Consider the following 6,569-nt stretch of genomic DNA (forward strand, 5'->3'; position numbering starts at 1 on the left):
TATATTTATAATTTTAATAAATGACAAATTAAAAGTGGATGAACATTTTTTTTGTATCGAAAAAATATCGAACCGTGACACCAAAGTATCGAACCGAACTGAACCGTGAATTTTGTGTATCGTTGCACCCCTAATAAATGATGACACTGGACGCAGCGCGTTCGGGTGATGTTTTCCAACTTTACTCGTAACCCGGAAGCTCTCCGCACACACAGCCTTATGGGAACAGTAGTCTACCGCTACATCCCATAGCTTTCCTGACAGTAAAAATGGGTCTGGGCTCTTATGGGTTAAGCTGAGTTTCTGTGCTCTCCACAGCTCAGGCTGGATCAAAGCTTGCAGCTGCCTCCTATGTGAAAACCTTCTTTTCAGTCAAAGTGAATAAAATCTTAGTTCACCAAATCCACATAAATGGGCTTTTCTGTTTGCACTAACAAGATCAACATGTTGTTTGAATATTTTCAGAAGCATGAGGTGATTATGAGGTGAAGTACTTGAAGGCTTCCACCTCCTCTTTTCCAAAGAGTGTTAATTCAGTGCACAAAAAGCCTCCGCCGGGCCAACTGAGGCTGTTTCTCTTTTGAAAATCTGGGTTTTATGAATTCCAAAGTGGTGAGCGTCTTACTTGTCTCCTCAGTTTAGGAAGGAACCACTGCCTGTCACCATCTAACAACATGAGAAAATGCTCCCTGTCCTTGGGCCAAAGTCAAATAGCTGATTGTGTATTGTGCTAAATTTACACTGAGGCAAAAATAACCTGTTCCCCATTCACTCCTTCAAATGAATGATAAAAGAGGAAGAAAGTGTGTTGATTCTCTGTGCTACAGTTTGACTTTCTTTGCTCTTTCAGTTACAAATTCTTTCAAAAAGAAACAAATCAAGAAAGAAAAAGGTAAAAGCAAAGAATTAGAAATGACAGAAAGAACTGAGGGAATGAAAATGACAAAGAGCACAAACAGCCCAGAGGATCAAAGCATGAATGAGAGCACGTCACAAAAAAGTACCTCGGAAAAGCAGGCAGGACTGCCAGGCATTATCACACAGAGACCCACTCTTCTGTTTTGGTGCAAAAGCATGTGTTGTACCCTCAGCTGGCATCTGAATAATATTTGCTGGTTTTATTCTAAATATAAGAAGCGTGAAAAAAGGATGTTAGACATATGAGACGCATACAAACACAAGAAACAAACAAGAGTGGATTGTCATTTTTTATTGTCAAGGCTGAATATGTGAAGAAAGCTTCACAAAGATGTTCCTTTGCTACTATCATGGAAGCACAAAGGTATAGTTAGTTGTACGATATGGGTCAGATTTACTAAGCAGGCCAAATTACTGTACCAACAGGTGAGAATTACAAGAATCAATAGATGGGAATGTTCGGAGGGTCAGTCACTGTTTAAACAAAGATTCAGCCAGTTTGCTGTAATAATTAAGTTGCCGACCTACAATGCAAATTAGGACCCAGTGAGAATGAAATGAATCTGCTAGGATCAGCTTCGGTGTCACGCCAGGCACTAGGTCAGGGGGGAACATCCAGGAAGGGGGAAGGGTCCAAGGAGGCTCGAGGGGGTCCAGGCAGGAGGGAATCGAACTCTCAAGAAAACAGAGCAGTCGTCACTTGCACATATATCTAACTTAGGGGGAAATAGGACTCTTCTCTTTCTCATTCTCATCTTTCCTCTTGCAGTCTGCTTCGTTATTCGGCTCTGATCTTCTCTCTCTCTCTCTCTCTCTCTCTCTCTCACTGCAACAAGGAGAAGCCACGACCTGCACACAGGGAAGACAAGGATCACTGTGGAGATGCCACAGAAAACACTGGAGGAGACGACAGAGATGTAGGAGCCAGAGTTTCACTACCAAAGTGGGTCAACGTTCCAGCGATGACTGGCAGGCTACCCATGCCTTAAGTAAGAGCCCCTGATTGCTCATCTTCCACAGGTGGGGACCAGCCACAGGTGAGTTGGGCGGAGGCTCAGGAGGACTCTCGTCCACAGATGACTTTGAACACAAAGCAAAGAGACACAGAGACAGACAGAGTCCGCTGCAGAGGCCGGGTCCTGACATTAGTTTTTACGCATGCCATGAGCACAAATGCGACTCACTGGTTTTTTGTTTTCCTGATGTTGTGTGGGCCTGCAGATGTTAATTAAAATCAAGTGAAGGAATTCAACTCACGGTCACTTGTTGGCGACAAACAAACAATTAAAGCCTAGACAGTAGGAAATGGCAAAACAAGGAATATGAGCCATTATTATTTCACTTCAGGTTGACGTTCATTGTCCATGAATGTCCTGGTATTTTTTGCTGGATTTACAATAAATCTTTATGGCTTCAATTATTTCTAATGCGTTTTCATTAAACTTACCCAATGGCGTTGGCAATTATGGTCCTCCAAGATGGCGTATCCCTCACACAGAGCAACAAGTCCTTGTTGTCATTATTTTTTTGATCCAGTCTTTCATTCCATCGATGATGGTTTCTCTCCTTCTGCCTCTGCTACTTTTCCCTTCAACTTTCTCAGATGCAACATCATGTTCCTCATCCTCCTCTTCTCATAATGTCTCCAAAGAAACTTGCTTGCTTCTCTCTGATGTTTTGTTTTGAAACCTGTTCATTAGTCGGCCTGATATTCTCATCCTCCTCCTGATGAACTACATGTCTGCCGCACTCATAGTGTCTACAGTTTCTTGCTTATTGTCCATGCTTTGCTTGCATATGTGTGGTGGTGTAATATAGGTCTCTTTGTGATGCTGGACTCTTTCTTGTCTTGATCCAGTCTTTCAGTTAATTTGTTGATTAACTAAAAGTCAGAGAGAGCTTTCTTTGTTATTGCAATCTGAATCTTGATTTCAAGCAGTGGTGCTCCATCTCTGCCGGGGCCCAAATATTGAAATTTTTTGGCTTGTTGTAATGTGGAATTCTTTTGTCCGATGTTATGTGTTGAATGATCTTTGTTTTGGAAATCATTGTCTGACTTTTTGTGATGTTTAGGAAGAGTCCCACTCCTTAACTTTCCTCCTCATAACAATGTGCAAAGTGCCTACACTGGAGTCCTCGTCAGGTAGAGATGATCATGTGTCACAGGTGACCCCCAAACATCATTCAATGACCAAGAAGCAATCCATGTCAGTTTCTTTAAATGCTGGCATATATTAAAGTTGGTTAGAGTTTATTACTGGAGACTATCATGGAGGTGCAGTGGAATCCTTTTTGTTTGGTGACAAACACCTGTCCATTGATGCTGCCATCCATTGTCAAATACTGATTGGTTGAGAAGTGGCCAGAATAGCAAAAGGAGTGATAGCAGAGTTCACAAGAAAGAAAGAAGCAAAATAACAATAATAATAATAATAATAATAATAATAATAATAATAATAATACGGCAAGAAGGTCCTGAGTTCAATTCCACCGTCAGGTCAGGGTCTTTCTGTGTGGAGTTTGCATGTTCTCCCCATGTTTGCGTGGGTCCTCCCTGGGTACTCCGGCTTCCTCCCACAGCCCAAAGACATGCAGTTTGTGGGGATAGGTTAATTGAAAAATCTAAATTGCCCATAGGTGTGAATGCGGGAGCGAATGGTTGTCTGTCCCTGTGTGTCAGCCCTGCGACAGACTGGCGACCTGCTCCAGGGTGTACCCTGCCTCTCGCCCTATGACAGCTGGGATAGGCGCGTCCCCTGCGACCCTGAAAAGGAGAAGCAGAAGCAAATGGATGGATGGATAATAAAAAATTTAATACCATTTGAGAAGTACAGGGAGTGTCTGTAGTCAATGCTTTCCATTATTTTAAACACTCAGTGTCAAAACTAGCCATACCCTTACAGAATACTAATATCTTATAACAGCCAACTAATGCACATTATAGTATAAAATACATGATCGATTTTATTTCTCTGTGAACTAAAATTGATGTAATTCAGACCTTCTTCCACAAAAAATAGTTTCTACAATGACGCACAGGCTAAACTCACTGTTCACTGTAAATCACACACAATCGCGACAAAGAAAATGAGTAAATATACCGTTTATATATAAATATATAATATGTAATGACAGTTATATATCATTTATAATAATTATGATAACTAATAAATTATACATGATATAATATATAGTATAATATGATACAAAGATTTTCAGCTTTAGCCCATGTCCATTAAACTAAGACCATTAGCTGAAAACAAAGGTATTATTTAACTCTACAGAAAACACCGAGCTGTCAGCAGCAAAGTGAAGCGCGTCACATTTTTGACATATTTGTCAAAGACAAATTTGTCTTTAAGCTGAACACAACCCATTTATAAAACACACTGTCGTGGTTAATATTAGGTTTTTCACACACCGCTCATTTTTATCCATTTACTACATTAGCATCAAAGCCCATAAATCATCACTGGCAACAGCCTGACTTATGATACAGAGTCTTGTTTAAATGAATGGCTTTTTGCTGGCAGCTCTTGGCAGGACATGAACAGTCAACTTTGAAAGACAGCTGCACTTATTTTGCACCTGAATTTTAAAAGTATTGGCCTTCATTACTTGCATTAGAATGAGATACTATTTTCTCATTGGTGCAAAACTGCCAGCCTTGACCTGATGATCAACAACCCAGTAACCTGATACTGGAGCCAAGTAAAAAAACTAATTCATATGTCTTAGGTGTAGCCCAACAGTTTTTTGACATTCATTTTGCCCACATTGAGTCGTTCTTTTTTGAAAGTGGACAGCCTTATTAGACAGCCAAAGCCTGGGGAACTGGGACATCTAAACACACAAAAAAGAGGGAATACATCCTCATGTTGGATGACAGAATAAATATATAGACTAATCTACTTCCATAAAAGTACCATGTAACATTTCCAGCATCAACAAGTGCCTTGCTCTTGTTGATGATAGCATCGTGATATTAACCAGCTCTCTGGTGGCAGAACAATAAACATGAACACACGTCTGTCACGATGTGTCGTTTTTAAAGCTTCCCTCTGCCCAGTCTCAAAAACTAGGCAGACACGTGGACATCAGCATCCCTGTCTGATGAAATTTACATCACGTGGACCCTCATCGTATCATCGGACCTGTTAAGCAACTTTAGTTGGTATTTGCTTTTTACTTAATGATAACTAGCACACAGTAACAGTTAAACAATTATATTTGATGCTAATAATATAAACAAATGCAAAGATTTACACTTCTGTCTTCTTCACAACATTTTTTGATAGTTTTAAGAGGCAAATACCTTTGAGACAAGATGTCTGTTGTTTCATGTATAGAAGTGTCGTGAAGCACTCCTTAGTCAAGATTTATTTTAAGTAAATTTCAACATTAGTTTTTGCTGAGTGAGCACTGAACTGACACTCGAGCTTTTCACTCCACAAGTCTCACAGTGACAGCAAAGCTTTAAAGCAGGTTCCACAGAGCTGACTCGCTCAGCAGGCTATAATGACTTCCAAATAAATTGCGAGATTTAACTGTCAGAGGAAATCACACAAATGTCGTGAGCAGCAGTGTATTCATCTGAAAAAAGAAATGAAACTGAGGTGTCTGCCTTGAACAGGTACCTCGTTCACTAACACCAGAAACATCCAACAACAGTCATTTGGACCATATCGGTTACTTTAGTCGAGTTAAAACAACTATTTGAATCATAAACTCACAGTCACTTATAATTTTAATTAAAAAAAAACATTAATCACATTTGCAGTACAAACTGATGATGATGAACTTTGAGTTCAGCTCTGACTCTGTGTCACAGAGTTTTCAAGATTTGTCTCCAAGAACACGGAAAATATGGAAAAGTTCTGTCCACTGACATGAATGAACAGATTAAATGTAGTCACTATTCCAGTAACTGCAATGTGATGTAATAGAAGAATAAACGTGTGCGTGTCGTTATTTAATGCTAAGACATTTATTTCACCATATGGTTGGAAATCTCTGGAACGTGCTTCAGAAGGAAAAACTGATGAAGGAAAGCTAACGGTGTCTTTATGGCGGGTTAATGGGAGCTGCAGGGATCATATGGTCATGATGGGAGCCAAATATTCAGCTGTAGGCAGCAACAAGTTTGGTTTTGGTCTTTAATGGGGAATGGCTTTTCTAGCATTGAGGGAGCAATATCACTTTAAACCAATTTAGCACATGATGAATAACAAGAAGCTTTGCTACAAGAAGACGACATGTGGAGTGTAAGTGTTCCTGTCCCGTCTGTAAAGACGTGTTATCTGTGGCCTTTTTCATAGATTTGAGTAAAGAAATGTTGAAGAAGTGTTATTGGCATGGTGTTGGGTCTATTTTGTGTGAGAGAGAAGAGAGCAAAGAGCATTTTCTTAAATTTATTAAGCAGTTGAAGGTTCAAGTTTAAAGAAAACGTCAGCCGTGTCTCTGTGCTCGCTCAGGAGAGCGCCACACTCAGAGTAATGCTTTTTATTATGTGTGAAAAACAGGACACTAAGGTCCAAACAGTTTAGGGTGGCCTGACATCAGCTCAGGTTTCTTCTTCTGTAGCTTTTCGGCCACTTCACCCATCACCATGGCAACCACCTCTTGTCCTATAAGAGCTGTTTTATGACTGA

The sequence above is a fragment of the Haplochromis burtoni genome, unplaced genomic scaffold, assembly GCF_018398535.1.
Source record: "Haplochromis burtoni strain Fernald_Lab_line unplaced genomic scaffold, NCSU_Asbu1 Contig_231, whole genome shotgun sequence".
Lineage (NCBI taxonomy): Eukaryota > Metazoa > Chordata > Actinopteri > Cichliformes > Cichlidae > Haplochromis > Haplochromis burtoni.